This window comes from Lycium ferocissimum, chromosome 6, assembly GCF_029784015.1.
Source record: "Lycium ferocissimum isolate CSIRO_LF1 chromosome 6, AGI_CSIRO_Lferr_CH_V1, whole genome shotgun sequence".
NCBI classification, from domain to species: domain Eukaryota; kingdom Viridiplantae; phylum Streptophyta; class Magnoliopsida; order Solanales; family Solanaceae; genus Lycium; species Lycium ferocissimum.
This window is the reverse complement of record NC_081347.1, coordinates 38,330,656-38,349,538: the sequence shown is the minus strand read 5'-3', so window position 1 is coordinate 38,349,538 and position 18,883 is coordinate 38,330,656.

Sequence of the window (18,883 nt, the reverse complement as noted above, 5' to 3'; positions counted from 1 at the left end):
TGTTTGGTTGCACATGTGTAATTACACAGTTAGATTAGTTTAAAAATAAAATTTAATACTTGAAAAATACGTGTCTTTATAAATGATATATTAAATTAGGTATTTAAGATACATATTGTTTCTCGAAAATATATTAATTAATAATCACATATTTTTAAATAATATTGTAAAACAATTGTATGTATTTTTCAAATTAATAATGTTTTAATTTAATTAATTATAAAAATTAAAGCACGCATTTTGTAAGAACATCATGGGCCGGATGTTTGACAATAAGATTAATATTTATACATATAATGCCATAACATTATTCTAATATTTTACAAAAAGGTAATTTATCAATTGGAAGTGGAGAATGAAAAACATGCAATGTAAAACAACAAGTGAATAGTACCAAAGCAAATAAATTGAAATCAAAACTATAACCTAAATTCAAAATTAAAAGAAAAAAAAAAGTTTAACATGATACTTTATGTCAAATTCCAACATAACATAAAATAAGTTCTAACATAACTTAAGTAAATATAATTCAAAAGAAAGTGAAAACATATATAAGTCTATAACCTCATTCAACAACGGAATTCTACTTTAATAACATCACTCGTTATATATCAAGTTTGTTAATTCTTTCTAATATTAGGAAGTGTAATTTCAAAAACTAGAATAATAACGTAGTTACGCTAAATGAAGAAAATAAGAAAAAAGTTTTTTTTTTTTTTAAATACGAACAATTAAAAATGAAATATAATTATATAAAAATAAAAATAATTGAAAATGTATGTCACGACCCGAACTACGGGCCAAGACGGGTATCCGGGGCTACCCACCGAACACCACTCATGCTGCTACTTATCTGCTCTTATTCATACTGTATGCTCATAATCGTAGAAATATATCATCATTTGAAACATAATTACTTTTATCAACATAAGCCCTCTGACTATCAAAATAATATATACATGCATATACATACAGACCATGGGACCATACTACCCACACTGCGTATCTACGAGCCTCTACTGGAATACTAGACATATGGACGGGACAGGACCCCGTCGTGCCCAATCATGACTATAGACATATATGTACCAAAAGAATGATCAATGGCACCTCTGGAAAATGGAGTGCTCTCTAATCAGCTGCTAGCTCCTATGAGTCTGGATCACCTCCCTGTCTACCTGTGGGCATGAACACAGCGTCCGAAGAAAAGGACGTCAGTACGAATATTGTACTGAGTATGTAAGGCATAAACAATAATAAATATCAATGAAATAAGGAGGCATCAATAAGGAGCAATCTGTAACTGACTGACTCATAAAGGAAGTAATGCATGCTGACTTACTTTCATACTCATCATCATATCATATGCGCATAAATGTAAAAGCGTATAACTGCCCGACCATATAGGTGCGGTGTGGTAGTCAATAGCATTAGCAATAGCATTAGCACTAGCCTGCGTCCAGGCCTCCCGCGTCCGGGGTATCATCTCATGCCGCCCACTAGTGGTGTCTGCCCATGCCATTTGGCCATGGTGTATATATTCGCCCGCCTTAGCGGTGACCGCCGCCAACTAGGCGCGGTGTAATCTCATCATGTGCTCATCATCTCATGCTTATCATAGTATACTTATCATACATGCTTATCATAATATGCGTTTCATAACATACTTATAGCAATACATGCATAGAGACTCATAGATAATCATACTCTATCGGGGTGACGTAAGGTCGTGGACCCCCGATGTCATTATAAGCATTCATAAGTATTGTGCCTCACCTTGAAGGAACGAGCATAAGGTGAGTGTATGTAATGATCAACATCAATGAACTATGGATAGCTTCATTAGCTTAATAGGAGCATCGTATCATAGACTATATCATCTCTAGACTTAGTTTGTCATTAACATTATCATAATCATAACATATCTCTTATCTCGTATGACTATTCATGAACAAGGGCTCATCGTCTTCTGGAAGAAGGAACATTCATAAGAAAGAGGAAATCATGCCATAAGACTCATGCCTTAGAAAGGAAGGACTAGCCTCACATACCTTTGTCGTTTAACTATTATATCGCTTGCTCGTTCTCCCTTAATGCAATTGTTTATACCTTTAAGGGAATTCGTATCAACATTAGCTATATCATCGTGAAAGCATACTTACTAAAGCTATAGAAATTTGGGCAGCATTTCCTTTGTTTATACTACTTTCCGCCATATTCCATATCAATTCCCAACATTCATAACAACCATCACAATATCACTAACAACAATCGTCATTCATTTATGTGATTCGCATTTCTCAATTTCACTTCAATCCTCCATATTCATGACTAAAGTTCACTTTCACATTCTTTCGTATCCAATGCTTATTTCATGTTCTAATTATCATTTATAACACATCCATAACGTCAACATATTCATTTCCATTATTCAATCCAACTACTATTCAATAATGACACTATCTACACATTTGATGACCCATTTGTTGTACTCTTCTACAATCCATGTTTTTCAACTTATAAATACTTCAAATAGCATGAATAGGTCATGAAACTTACCTTAAATAATAGAGGAACAAGCTTGGAATGGTGATTCACCCTTAGCACCAAAACCCTATTTTATCTCTCTTGGGATTTTCTTGATTTGTATGACTTTGATGAAGTTTCTTTCACTTGATTCACCCTAATTCTTGATATTGATCTTTGATTTCTATTGTTTTCTCATGGATGAAATGTTTGGAACTCTCTAGAGGTTTCTTGAGTGGTGGAGGTGAGGAATGAAACGAAATGAAATGAAAAAGGGTCCCTTATATAAAATTGAGTTCAGTCCCGACCAGTTTATACGGACCAACATACGATCTTATACGGTCCGTATGTCTGGCCGTAGATCTGGTCCAGTGAAGTATGCTCTACTGGACTGAATTTACGGTTGGACATACGGTCCATACATTTTATACGGCCAGTATGTGGCCGTAGGTTGTCCAGCTCTTCCGAGAATCGTTTCGTCGACTCGTTTGATCTCCGATCTTATGGAACCTTCTTAACACTTGTCCCTTACTTCAATACCATTCTAAGGGATGTTATAACTCTTCCTCAAAAGGGTCATTAAGACATCGTTAACTTAATACTCGTGATTCTTATACGTTACACTCGACTTGCGACTCTCTTCCCTTAACAACTTTCTTTCCTTAACTCGAATGTCTTTGGAAATCTTAATTAGGATCTTCACATTTTATTTCTCACTTGTCCAAACCTCGTATATATCATACCCCTCGCTTATCTATTCACTGTACACTAACGGGAAATTTTTCGAGGTGTAACATTCTCCCCCCCTTTTAGAACATTCGTCCTTGAATGTTAAGTCGTCGGGGATTCTAGAAAAATTTCGCCGTAGTTTCCCCTGTAATATGGCACTACCATCCTGTCACAACAACCCATAATATCATTGCCTCACACGGCCACAACATAATAGCACTATAGATTGGCCACACACGACCCATATACATAAAAGTAAAGCGTACATACCTCATAGTCTCGATGTCTCATCATAGATCTCTTCTGGGGGCTAAAATAAGTGCGGATATGTGGATCTCATCTTCTCTTCCGCTTCCCAAGTCATCTCTTCCCGATTGTTATTTCGCCATAAGACTTTAACTGAAGCTGTTTCCTTATTTCGAAGTCTACGTACTTGACTGTCTAGTATGGGAATAGGCACTTCTTCATAAGCTAGCTTTTCTGTGATCTGAACATCATCTATTGGCACAATATTTGTGGGATCTCCCACGCATTTGCGGAGCATTGAAACATGGAATCTTTGGATGAACTAGCTCAAGCTCTGAAGGCAATTCCAATTCGTAAGCTACTTGACCCACTTTGCGGATGATTTTGTAGGGTCCAATATATCGAGGACTTAACTTTCCTTTCTTACCAAATCTCATCACCCCTTTCATCGGTGATACTTTCAAGAACACCCAATCATTGACTTGAAATTTTAAATCTCGCCGGCGATTATCCGCATAAGACTTTTGGCGACTTTGGGCTGTCAACAATCGATCTCGGATCACCTTGACTTTTTCTACAACTTGTTGAATCAACTCGGGGCCTATTAATTGCACTTCTCCGACCTCAAACCATCCAATTGGAGATCTACATTTCCTTCCATATAAAGCTTCATACGGAGTCATTTGGATACTGGAATGATAGCTATTGTTGTAGGCAAATTCAATTAGGGGTAAGTGGTCATCCCAACTACCACCAAAATCTAAAACACATGCCCTTAGCATATCCTCCAAGGTCTATATAGTACGCTCGGCTTGTCCGTCAGTTTGCGGATGAAATGCCGTGCTGAGCCTTACTTGAGTACCTAGACCTTCTTAAAAGGATTTCCAGAACTTAGCTGTGAACTGTGCTCCTCTTTCTGTGATGATAGATATTGGAATACCGTGAAGCCTCACAATCTCCTTGATGTACAACCTCGCGTAATCATCTGCTGAATATGTAGTTCTGACCGGAAGAAAGTGAGTTGCTTTTGTCAATCTATCCACAATCACCCATATAGAGTCATACTTGCCTCGAGAGCGGGGAAATCCTACAATAAAATCCATATTGATCACTTCCCATTTCCATGTAGGAATTTCTATTGCTTGCAATAATCCTCCTGGCTTTTGATGTTCTATCTTCACTTGTTGGCAGTTTGGACATTTTGCTACAAATTCTGCTATGTCTCTTTTCATGCCATCCCACCAATACATCAATTTAAGATCATGATACATCTTTGTCGCTCCTGGATGGATAGAATACCTGGAGTAATGAGCTTCTTCTAGAATTCGGCGGCGTAGTTTCGCCACATTCGGAACACATAGCCTATTCTGGTACCGGAGAACCCCATCTATTGAAACTTCGAATGGTGACTTTTCTTTTGGAGACTTCACACCTTTATAATACCTCAATTTGGGATCCTTGTATTGGCGCTCTTTTATTTCTACATCCAAGGACGAAACTGTGGGATTGTTAACACTGACTCCTGCATTACCTGAATCAATTATGCGCACTCCAAGGTTAGCTAGTTGATGGAGTTCATGAATCATTCCTTTCTTCTCCAAAGGCACTTCACATAGGCTACCCATAGATCGGCGACTAAGCGCATCCGCTACTACATTTGCCTTTCCGGGGTGGTATAAGATATTTACATCATAATCCTTCAATAATTCTAACCACCGCCGCTGTCGCAGATTCAACTCCTTCTGTTTGAAAATATATTGGAGGCTTTTATGATTTGTATAGATATTGACATGCACGCCATACAAATAATGTCTCCACATTTTCAAGGCATGAACAATCTATGACCAATTCAAGATCATGAGTTGGGTAATTCTTTTCATGTTTTCGCAGTTGTCTCGAAGCATAAGCAATGACTTTTTCATGCTGCATTAGTACACATCCTAGCCCAACACCGGAAGCATCGCAATACACAACATAGCCATCCGGCCCTTCTGGAGCGTTAAGACCGGAGCCGAGGTTAACCTGTCTTTTAACTCTTGGAAGCTACGCTCGCAAGCGTCATTCCACTGAAATTTTGCTGATTTTACGGGTCAACTTCGTCAATGGGGCTGAAATAGACGAAAAGCCCTCACAAATCTTCTATAATAACCGCCAAACCAGAAAACTACGAACTTCTGTAGGCGTCGTAGGCCTTGGCCAAGTCTTCACACCTCTATTTTCTGAGTATCAACTCTAATGCCATCATCTGAAATAACATGACCCAGAAATGTCACAGAATTTAGCCAAAACTCGCACTTCGAAAATTTTGCATACAACTTCCGAGTACGGAGAATTCCAAGAACAATACGTAGATGGTCTGCATGTTCTGATTCTGTGCGAGAATACACTAGAATATCATCAATGAATACTATCACGAACAGATCTAAGAGAGGCCTGAATACATTATTCATTAAGTTCATGAACACTGCCGGAGCATTAGTTAGCCCAAACGACATTACTCGGAATTCATAATGGCCATATCTTGTCCTGAAAGCTGTCTTGGGAATGTCTTCTTCTCTGACTCTCACTTGATGATAACCCGATCTCAGATCTATTTTGGAAAACCACTTGGCACCTTGTAGTTGATCAAATAAATCATCAATTCTTGGAAGAGGATACCTGTTCTTTATCGTCACCTTATTCAACTGTTTATAATCAATACACATTCATAGGGAGCCATCTTTCTTCTTCACAAATAAGACTGGCGCTCCCCACGGTGACGAACTGGGTCTAATGTGTCACACCCTAATTTCCGTTAGGGCGTGATGGGCACCCGACCCTTATTTAGGGCCGAGCGAACCCGCTGACTAACCTAATACTCATAACCTCGCTGGCTCTCAAATCATGGCACAAATATATATACAACAAAAATTTATCGAACAATATGCTTTTCGTTTTTCTCAAATAAAATAAAATCTTGCAATGTATGAAACTTATAACACAACGCATAATAATACATCGGCTTACATAGCCATTTGCATAACCGACATTTAATACCCACAACACTGTCTGCAAAGTCTCTAACACAGAACATGATACTATAACATAATACTTTGACTCGGCGGACTCCGAGAGACAGCGGAGCTCGCCAATCCGCCGGAACATCTTCGCTAATGTCTTCACTCATGCGGTGTACTGCGCGCGGCATGAAACGCGCCCCCGAAGAAAGGGGTCGATGCGGAATATGTCTTGAGTATGTAAAGCATGAAATACAATAAGCGGGATCATACTGAAGTAAAGAGAACAGAAAAATCATAAGACTTGCCTTTTGAAAACATTTGTCATGTATATGCATATATCGGTAAGCAAAATCTTATCATAATCATATCGTCATGTCATTGTACATATATACGTACCGGCCCTCTAGTGAGGGACTCGGTGAGTAAAATCATATCATAATCATGTATGCATGCGTATATACATATATACATACCGTACCCGGCCCTACAGTGAGGGACTTAGTGAAGCGTGTCCCGGCCCCGCTAGCAAGGGACTCGGTATGCCATCCTGGCCGCCATCCCCATCTCATCATATCATCATACATATATATATATATATATATATATAGCGTACCCGGCCCTCTAGTGAGGGACTCGGTGAAAGATGCATTGAGGCATGCACGAGCAGAGTAGTGAGAAACCATACACATAAATCATTTCCAGAGACTCAATGAAGTAATCATAAACGAATCGTCATTTGAAAATCGGGACAATAGTTATATAAAAAAATTTCGGACGGCACTCGGAAACATATCAAATATCATAAGTATATCAAAGTATCGTAGGGACCATAGTCGTATGTCAAATCATTCCGAGCCCGCCTATGGAAATCAAAGTCATTATACGTTACAAAACTTTCTACGAACGTTTCAAAGCAATCCGGTTCTTTTTGCAAAAGTTACGGACATTTCTAGACATAGAACCTTTTAGGAACGAAATTCTTTTATGCAACATTTGAACTCCAAATATACATAAGGCTCAAGGACCATATGAAGAATATTACATCATGAAGCAAATGAGGATCATATACGTATTCGGAACGTAAGAGTGGAGTTACCTCAAACACAAACCATGTCATACCTTAGTTACGTCTAGGACATGCCAAAGAAAGAAGAGGGTAAGCCTTACATACCTTAGCCGCTTCCTAGCTAATCCGAACTTACGTCTCGACTTCTCACGATCTACAATCATGCCATTAGGTATCAACCATTAGCCATAACACTTAAGAATTCAATTCCAAATTAATACTTTATCTACAAAAATTTTGGCAGCACTTCCCCTATAAATTGGACATCCCCGAGAATTCGACTCGGCCAAATCATTATCAACAATACCAACCAACGTAATAACAACATCGATAATCAATTCCAAACACATTCTAACATTAATAACTCCTTTCTACATAATTCGACGACATTCATATATATTCAATTCAACTCCATATATTCAAACTAATATCGACGATCGCATATTCAAATACCAATCCAAACCATTCACACAAGATTCAAGAGCGCTTTACACAATCCGCAAAATATTCAAAATACTTCAAACAATATACTACTCCACCCGAAACTATTCCAATTCAACAAGAACATTACCAACACCTTTCTTTCTTCCACATTCATAAATTATGTCAACAATACATGCGTTTACAACTTCATTTTCATAAATTCAAGAAACCATATCAATGTCACATTATCATCCAATTCAGCCCACACGATTATGACTTCAACTTGGATCATTAAAACTTCATTTTATATCATAGAATTCACATCGACGACAACTAAAATACTAACTAGAATTAATTCGTTCTTTACCATACAAGGTAGGCCATATTCGGCCACCTCCCTAACACCCCAAGTTTCATGATTTTCCATCCATTTCAACATACTACAACAATCAACATGCTAAGTAGAGTTAATCCATTACTTCTACACAACATTGCATGAACTCGGCTACACACACAACTTTCCATGTTCACGGTTCAACATCAACATCTATGTTTTCATGATTTTCATTCATTTCCACATACTACAACATCCACAAACCATTCACAACATATAAAAGAGAAGATTGAACCATACCTTCTTCACTTGTTCTTCACTCGGCTAGCTTGATATTTCGCAAGAATAAGGAACTTGCTTGCTCCAACAATCATCCCATGTTAATAAGGACCTTCCATTTAGTAGGAAAACAAGAAGAAAATATTTTCCCATGATCAATTTTCCAAGAACCAAATCAGCCATGCTTGGCCGAATAGGTCCCTCTCTCTCTTTCTCCATATTTCTTGAACTTTCTTAGGATGAAGAATGATGAAAATGATCCCTTGGTCATCTTTATAATGCATATATTAGCTTCCATGTGGCCATGGCCCACAAGTCATGTGCATGGCCACATGATCAATTTTTCATGAAATTTTTCACTTCCCTTAATTCATTTTTGGTCCCAAATTTTCATGAAATATTAGTTTCCATAATTCCACTTTTAACCCCAAATTTTCCTTAACATTTCCATCCAATGAAATCATAAGCGACTTTTGTCTTAAAACAAAGTCGGAAAAATAGCCTCGTCTTTAACTTGTCGCAACTAACTTAAAATATTCCGACGTACAAAATGCGAGATATAACATAATGAATCCCTTTTCGAGCAAATCTTTCAACTAAGCCTTTAACTCTTTCAATTTTGCCGAAGCCATTCGATAAGGAGGAATAGAGATAGGCTCGGTATTTGGCAACACATCAATGGCGAAGTCAATCTCCCTTACGGAGGAAGGCACGGAAGCTCGTACGGAAATACATCAGGAAACTCATTCACTACCGGAATGTTGAAAAGTTGGCGATGTTGCCTCGGTGTCATAAACTCGGACTAAATGATAAATATAGCCCTTAGCTATCATCTTTCTTGCCTTAAGGTAGGAAATAAACCTACCTCTCGGAGTTGCCGTATTGCCTTTCCATTCAAGCACGGACTCTCCCGGAAAGTGAAATCGCACTAATTTCATTCGGCAATCAACATTAGCGTAGCATGAGGCTAACCAATCCATACCCATTATAATATCAAAGTCTAGCATTTCTAGCTCAACTAAATCGGCTTTGGTTTGGCGATCACATATCACAATTATGCAATCTTTATACACTTGCTTAGCTATCACGGGATCACCAACCGGAGTAGACACCTCAAAGGGCTTAATTGGCTCGGGTTTCACCCCGATACGATTAGCAACATAGGGGGTAATATATGATAACGTGGAACCCGGATCTATCAATGCATACACATCATGAGAAAACACAGTCAATGTACCTGTGACCACATCTGGAGACGACTCAAGATCTTGCCGTCGTGGCGCTAAAGATATAAGTCGGCTGCCGTGTGGCACACACACACACACACACACACACACACACACACACACACACACACACACACACACACACACACACACACACGTAGGACATCGACACCACACACACACACACACACACACACACACACACACACACCGGGGTCCACACACACACACACACACACACACACACACACACACACACCACACACACACACACACACACACACACACACACACACACACACACACACACACACACACACACACACACACACACACACACACACACACACACACACACACACACACACACACACACACACACACACACACACACACACACACACACACACACACACACACACACACACACACACACGAAGAACACACACACACACACACACCACACACACACACACACACACTACACACACACAAAAACACACACAAAATTCGACGGACAAAAAATCGACGGACTGCGTCACTTTGAAAACCGATGGAAAACCGACTCCGTGCGTCGGTTTTGTGTATTTCTAATGTTTTTTTATTTTTTTAATTAAAAAACCGACGGACAACGTCGGTTTTTTCCGCAAAATTTTGAAATTATAAATCCAAGAAAACAAAACCGACGTCCCACGTCGGTTTTATTAAAAAAAAATTAATAATAATTAATATAAAACCGACGGACGACGTCGGTTTTATTTTTAAAAATATTTTAAATAATATGCCATTCAATTTTTTTGTTTTTTAAAATAATAAACAATTTTTTTTTAGGAAACCGACGGACAGGGTCGGTTTCTCTCTTTTTTTTTTAATTTTTGGGTCAAATGCGGTCAAACGTGCGGGAAAAACCGACGGACGTGGTCGGTTTTATCCGTCGGTTTTAAGTCGAGGCAAGTGACACAAGTCGCTTATGGAAAATTGTAAAGTTGGAATAATAAGAAAGGCCTGGGGTAAAATGGTAAATTTGCAAAACGACTCATGGAAATATGGCGAAAGGCTAGGGGCAAATTTGGAACGAAGGAAAATATTTGTCATGAAAAAAGAGGGAATTTGCTAGAAATTTCAAGAAAATGGCCACTTAGGCCGTGGACCCCACTTGCCATGCATGGCCAAATAATTTCAAGCCAAGTTAAGGGGCAATATGGTTGCTTGCTATTGGAAGGGACTATATATATATATAGAGAAAGATGATTAATTCATCTTAATTCCCTAGAGTTTTCAAGAAAAGAAGAACAAGAAAAGAAGGAGAAAAACTCCAAGGGCCATTCGGCCATAGAGGAAATTTCAAGAAAAATTTGCAAAAATTCTTCATAAATCATTTTCTACCAAGTAGAGGGTGCACAACAAGGTGAAGTGGTTGTTGGAACAAGAAAGGTTCAAAATCATACAAGTTGCCAAGAGTTAGGCAAGTGAAGAAGTTGAGGAAAAGGTAAGGTTTAATTCCTCTTTTGTATGTTAGGAGTGTTTATGCATGTTGTGGAGTATGAAAATGGATGAAATTCATGTGTTGGAAGTGTGTGTGTGTGTGTGTGGCTAGGCCGTGTAGGTGTAGTATATGTTATGTTATGTTATGTTGTGTTGTGTTGTGTTGGTTGTTGTAGTGTATGGAAAATATGGAAGTTCATGAAAAGTATGTTTAAGGGGTGGCTTGGCCGAATGCTAGGTTATGGTAAGGTGTGATGAATTGATTTTATTTAGAATGGAAATTGTTGTTATGATAGGTTCTATGGTGTTAAAATAAAGATTTAATGGTTTGGAGGAATGAAAATTGGATTGTTGTGATTGAATTTGAAGAAAGGAAAAAAATGTTGTTGTTGTTTCATAAATTGGAAGATGTGGGTAAGTAGTATGTTGATGGTATTGTTGGAATAGTATGCGAATTATATTGTATTAAATTATATCGAATTGTATGGAAATTGTTGGAATTGTTGAATATTGGATATATAGTTTGAAATGCCCTTGGTTTATGTTTGAATGACCTTAAATTAGTATGTGAATATGAACATATTGATATTGGATTGTAAGTGTAAAGTTGGATTTGGAGTTGTTGAGTTATTTGGAAAATAAGACTATTTGCGCTAGAATGCGTTTTAGTCGATTGTTGATGTTGCTTATATTGTTGTTGGTATTGTTGGTTGTTAGTTTGGCCGGGTTGAATTCCCGGATTGTTGTTGATTGAAATGGGCCAAGTTGAACTTGGTGGAGTGGAGTATTTATAGAGGAGGTCTTTTGCCGAAATTTCGGTAGCCAAGTGTTATTTTAAGAATTCAAGTCTAAAGGCACTAATCATGTTTGGTAAACATGACCAATTTGTAGATTTTGGCGAACTTGGAGCTTGAGTTTGGAGACGTGGATAAAGCGTAAAAGGTATGTGAAGCCTACCTCTCCTTCATTTGGCATGTCCTAGTTAGTATAGGTCAAAATCCGACCCTCGGGAAAAGTCCTACCCCTCGGAAACGACACCTAAACTTATTCACTATTCATTCAGTAGAATTGAACCCAAAACTTGTGCTTTAAAGTAAAGTGATGTTCAAACGTCCGAAACCCTTGGAATTGAAATCGAAATGTCTTGAAACCTTCGTGGATGACCCAATGGGACATAATGACCGTGTTTTCATGTTTGTCACTCGAGTCTCGATATACGTGCATACCGGATTTCCATTACTTGTTTTATTGAAACTTTATAATCCCGTTTTAAGTTTTCTTGTGGTGTTGCTATTCATTGCTAGTCTCGTCTTATAATGCTTGTTCTTTCAAGGTGAGACGAAGTGACCGTGGTTATTCCATAAGGCAATCGGGGGCTACCGACCTTACGTCACCCCGATAGACACATGACTTTCTTTGGGTTCTTATGCATATGCTTATATGATATGTATATGACATGTATATGATATGTATATGAAAATGGGGAATTTTGGGGAATGGATACTGTTGCGCTATAGACGCATTGCCACTGGTCGGTCAGCTGGCGTAATTCCATCCCGGACGCGGGATGCCCGGACGCGGGACACATGTGGGAAGCCGACGTATTTCGGCGACATGACTTGTTATTTTCACATGTATATGATACGAAATGTTTTGAACAAAAGTATGTATAAGTAAGCATGACATCCGCCTGAATGGCACTTACGACTGCATTATCCTTTTATACCGTATATGATCTTGTTCTCACATGTTGTTATTGCTCATATGTTACATGTTTCATTGTATTATTTCCATGGCTTACATACTCGGTACATCGCTCGTACCGACCCCTTTTCTTCGGGGGGTCGCGTCTCATGCCACGCAGTCGACGGAGTTGACGGGATTGACCCCTAGGAGCTTTTCAGCTGCACATCGAGAGGCGCTCCAGTTGTTTCGGAGCTTCTATTTTGGGTACTACCCTTATGTATATATTTGAACTCAGCAAAGTCAGTTACTTGTAATTATATGTATCGTGTTTAGAGGCTCGTAGACAGATATGTACAGTCAGATGTTCATAACCTAGTTGTCTTGTCGCCGTGTGATATGTCGGTACGGTTGATATTGCTACTCGTTTACATGTATGCTATTATCGACGATGTTGTTAAAAAAAAAACAAATGTCAGTGTTCATACGGCCCACTTAGTAATAAGAACAAGACATATGATAGGGGGTGCTCGGTACAAGTATCGGGTGCTCGTCGCGGCCCCTAGTTGGGTCGTGACAGAAGTGGTATCAGAGCGGTCGGTCCTAGGGTTTGTCTACGAGCCGTGTCCAGTAGAGTCCTGTTTATGGGTGTGTAGCGCGCCATACTTATAAACGGGAGGTGCAGGGGCATTTAGGAAATATGACCTTCTTTGCATTCTAAGATCGTGCGATAGAGCTATGTTACCGGTTTCTATATTCTTTCTTAATCCCGCGTTATGGTTTCGCAAATGCCGGTGACGAGGAAAGTTACAGCAGCCCGGAAGGGCAAGAGGGTGGCTGGGAGAAGAGTTGAACAGGAGCCACCAGCGGAAGTAGAGGTGGGCGAGTCCCACAACGAGGCTTCTCCTGCTTCCCCGTGTCGGAGAGCGGGGTAGAGCTCCGAAGACCGCACCGGCAGCCGCGGGCCAGCAGGTAACAGAAGCTATCCAGTTGCTGACCCAGTTAGTCGCCGCACAAGCTCAGCGGCAGGATACGGGCCAAGGGGACAGGGCGGCGAGCGCCAGAGCCCGTGATTTTATCTCCCTAAATCCTCCAGAGTTCTATGGATCGAAACCAGAGGAGGACCCGCAAAGCTTTTTGGATGAAATGTTGAGGACGCTGAAGATAATACATGCTTCGGAGACCGAGTCGCAGAGCCGGCCTCGTACGTATTGCGGGATATAGCGGTTCATTTGGTATAATAATTGGATGTCCTCGAGGGAGCAAATGCGCCTCCCCCGGTCCGGCGAGAGTTCACCGAGGCATTTTCGCGACATTACACCGCCACCGAGGTTCGACGGCCCGAGCTGACATGTTCATGAATCTCAGACAAGGAAATATGAGTGCTCGGGAATATAGCCTCCGATTTGACTCATTAGCCCGGTATGCCCCAGCTATGGTGGCAGATATGGGGGATCGCGTGCACCAGTATGTAAGAGGGCTAGGGCCACATTTGGCCAAAGACTGCTTGACAGCCTCACTCCAGGACGGGATGACTATTGCACGCATTCAGGCCCACGCCCAAAACCTGGAGGAACAGTACCAGCAACGGAGGAACGAGCGTGATTCGGATAGGGGCCCCAGAAAAAGAGCTAGATCATTTGGGGCCAGAAGTGAGTATAGAGGGGGAGGCACCGCGGCATTCCGTGTATCCGAACCGGATCGAGTGCCCGAGCATCGTGTCCCAAAGATAGAGCGAGTCAAACAGGACAGGCCACCCCCACCGCGCGGTGCACTCGATGTGGCAAGCTACATTCTCGGGCGGCTACCTTGACACGGTGCTTGTTTTGTCCGTGGTCGACCGACCACTTGATGCGTGATCGCCCACGGAGGACCGGAGAGATCGGACTCGCCCCGCCGGATCCGCTATCGGTTCGTCGTCGACCGTGCGCCCTCCCGGACAGACGTCCCAGGCCCTAGCCGGTCGTGGTCGAGGCAGAGGGGGAACACCCAGTACAGGCGGTCCCCAGAACCGCATATTTGCACTTACGAGACAGCAGGATCCTGAGCCCTCCCAGGACGCAGCTACAGGTACCCTATTGGCATCCCTTTATAAAGTACATATGTGATCGATCTAGACTCTATACCGTCATGTGTCATTCTTTATATTGCTGATGAAAATCCGAAAATCCTGAACGAAAGGTAGTTATACGTATAGACAAGAAGTGAGTATTAAGGGCCGAGAAGGCTAAAATGGTAATTAAGAGAAAAATACGTTCCGAAGGCGTGTCGAAAGTTACTAGTACTCTAACCTGCCCTGGATTACGTGACAAAGCCGTGCGGGAGAGTGGATGCGAATATGTTAGCGTTAAGATACCGAATACGATAACGTTTCGGGGTTAAGCGTCTTTGGAATGGGAGCAATTCCATGATGGGTGACCCCCACGGGAAGTATCCCAAAAATTTCATAAGTATAGAGATAGAGGACAAATGTGAAGTTAAGGTAGCCTAGATGGTATTAGAGTATATGGGATGACTGGAGACGTAATAGAGGTTACGTAGACCGAGTTAGACTGGGCCGGTGAAAAGGGAACAAGTATAGTACAGCCCTAGAATCAGGGTACGTTTAAATAGTGGTTGGGAATGTTGTGAATAAGAGGATAACAAGAAAGTATAAGTCAACCAAGTATCCGAACGGGCGTGTTAGGTAATTGTGTACGACAACCATAAAGGAAACCTCCCCGAGATGTAGTAACCCCTATAAGGCCGTTCAACATTCGAGGACGAATGTTCTAAAGGGGGGGAGGATGTTACATCCCGTATTTTGTACCCTCGGGTAAGTCGAGGCAAGTGACACAAGTCGCCTATGGAAAATTGTAAAGTTGGAATAATAAGAAAGGCCAGGGGTAAAATGGTAAATTTGCAAAACGACTCATGGAAATATGGCGAAAGGCTAGGGGCAAATTTGGAACGAAGGAAAATATTTGTCATGAAAAAAGAGGGAATTTGCTAGAAATTTCAAGAAAATGGCCACTTAGGCCGTGGACCCCACTTGCCATGCATGGCCAAATAATTTCAAGCCAAGTTAAGGGGCAATATGGTTGCTTGCTATTGGAAGGGACTATATATATATATAGAGAAAGATGATTAATTCATCTTAATTCCCTAGAGTTTTCAAGAAAAGAAGAACAAGAAAAGAAGGAGAAAAACTCCAAGGGCCATTCGGCCATAGAGGAAATTTCCAAGAAAAATTTGCAAAAATTCTTCATAAATCATTTTCTACCAAGTAGAGGGTGCACAACAAGGTGAAGTGGTTGTTGGAACAAGAAAGGTTCAAAATCATACAAGTTGCCAAGAGTTAGGCAAGTGAAGAAGTTGAGGAAAAGGTAAGGTTTAATTCCTCTTTTGTATGTTAGGAGTGTTTATGCATGTTGTGGAGTATGAAAATGGATGAAATTCATGTGTTGGAAGTGTGTGTGTGTGTGTGTGGCTAGGCCGTGTAGGTGTAGTATATGTTATGTTATGTTATGTTGTGTTGTGTTGTGTTGGTTGTTGTAGTGTATGGAAAATATGGAAGTTCATGAAAAGTATGTTTAAGGGGTGGCTTGGCCGAATGCTAGGTTATGGTAAGGTGTGATGAATTGATTTTATTTAGAATGGAAATTGTTGTTATGATAGGTTCTATGGTGTTAAAATAAAGATTTAATGGTTTGGAGGAATGAAAATTGGATTGTTGTGATTGAATTTGAAGAAAGGAAAAAAATGTTGTTGTTGTTTCATAAATTGGAAGATGTGGGTAAGTAGTATGTTGATGGTATTGTTGGAATAGTATGCGAATTATATTGTATTAAATTATATCGAATTGTATGGAAATTGTTGGAATTGTTGAATATTGGATATATAGTTTGAAATGCCCTTGGTTTATGTTTGAATGACCTTAAATTAGTATGTGAATATGAACATATTGATATTGGATTGTAAGTGTAAAGTTGGATTTGGAGTTGTTGAGTTATTTGGAAAATAAGACTATTTGCGCTAGAATGCGTTTTAGTCGATTGTTGATGTTGCTTATATTGTTGTTGGTATTGTTGGTTGTTAGTTTGGCCGGGTTGAATTCCCGGATTGTTGTTGATTGAAATGGGCCAAGTTGAACTTGGTGGAGTGGAGTATTTATAGAGGAGGTGCTTGCCGAAATTTCGGTAGCCAAGTGTTATTTTAAGAATTCAAGTCTAAAGGCACTAATCATGTTTGGTAAACATGACCAATTTGTAGATTTTGGCGAACTTGGAGCTTGAGTTTGGAGACGTGGATAAAGCGTAAAAGGTATGTGAAGCCTACCTCTCCTTCATTTGGCATGTCCTAGTTAGTATAGGTCAAAATCCGACCCTCGGGAAAAGTCCTACCCCTCGGAAACGACACCTAAACTTATTCACTATTCATTCAGTAGAATTGAACCCAAAACTTGTGCTTTAAAGTAAAATGATGTTCAAACGTCCGAAACCCTTGGAATTGAAATCGAAATGTCTTGAAACCTTCGTGGATGACCCAATGGGACATAATGACCGTGTTTTCATGTTTGTCACTCGAGTCTCGATATACGTGCATACCGGATTTCCATTACTTGTTTTATTGAAACTTTATAATCCTGTTTTAAGTTTTCTTGTGGTGTTGCTATTCATTGCTAGTCTCGTCTTATAATGCTTGTTCTTTCAAGGTGAGACGAAGTGACCGTGGTTATTCCATAAGGTAATCGGGGCTACCGACCTTACGTCACCCCGATAGACACATGACTTTCTTTGGGTTCTTATGCATGTCGCTTATATGATATGTATATGACATGTATATGATATGTATATGAAAATGGGGAATTTTGGGGAATGGATACCCGTTGCGCTATAGACGCATTGCCACCTGGTCAGCTGGCGTAATTCCATCCCGGACGCGGGACACATGTGGGAAGCCGACGTATTTCGGCGACATGACTTGTTATTTTCACATGTATATGATACGAAATGTTTTGAACAAAAGTATGTATAAGTAAGCATGACATCCGCCTGAATGGCACTTACAGTGCTGCATTATCCTTTTATCTAGTCATATGATCTCTGTTCTCACATGTTGTTACTGCTCATATGTTACATGTTTCATTGTATTATTTCCATGGCTTACATACTCGGTACACTGCTCGTACTGACCCCTTTTCTTCGGGGGCTGCGTCTCATGCCACGCAGGTCGACAGGTTGACGGGATTGACCCCTAGGAGCTTTTCAGCTGCACATCGAGAGGCGCTCCAGTTGTTTCGGAGCTTCTATTTTGGGTACTACCCTTATGTATATATTTGAACTCAGCAAAGTCAGTTACTTGTAATTATATGTATCGTGTTTAGAGGCTCGTAGACAGATATGTACAGTCGGATGTTTCACCCTAGTTGTCTTTGTCGCCGTATGATATGTCGACGGTTGATATTGCTACTCGTCTACATGTATGCTATTATCGACGATGTTGTTAAGAAAAAAAATGTCGTGTTCATACGGCCCACTTAGTAATAAGAACAAGACATATGATAAGTTAGAATCCATAAGTTATTAAGTTAGAATTGTTATTGAGAATTCAAAGTTAGAATTGGTTGAGATTGTGTTTTTCAAAGTTAGAATTGTTAAGTTATAGTATTTCTATAACCTCAATACTAAAATGTGATTTTATTTCTCTAGATTTACTTTTCAATTTTTAATTGATTGGAATTGTGCTTTTTAAAGTTAGAATTATTAAGTTATGTTAGAATTATTAAGTTATAATATTTCTATAACCTCAAAACTAATATGTAGACTTTATTTGACTAGATTTACTTTTAATTTTTAGAATTAAAGTTAGAATCCATAAGTTATTAAGTTAGAATTGTTATTGAGAA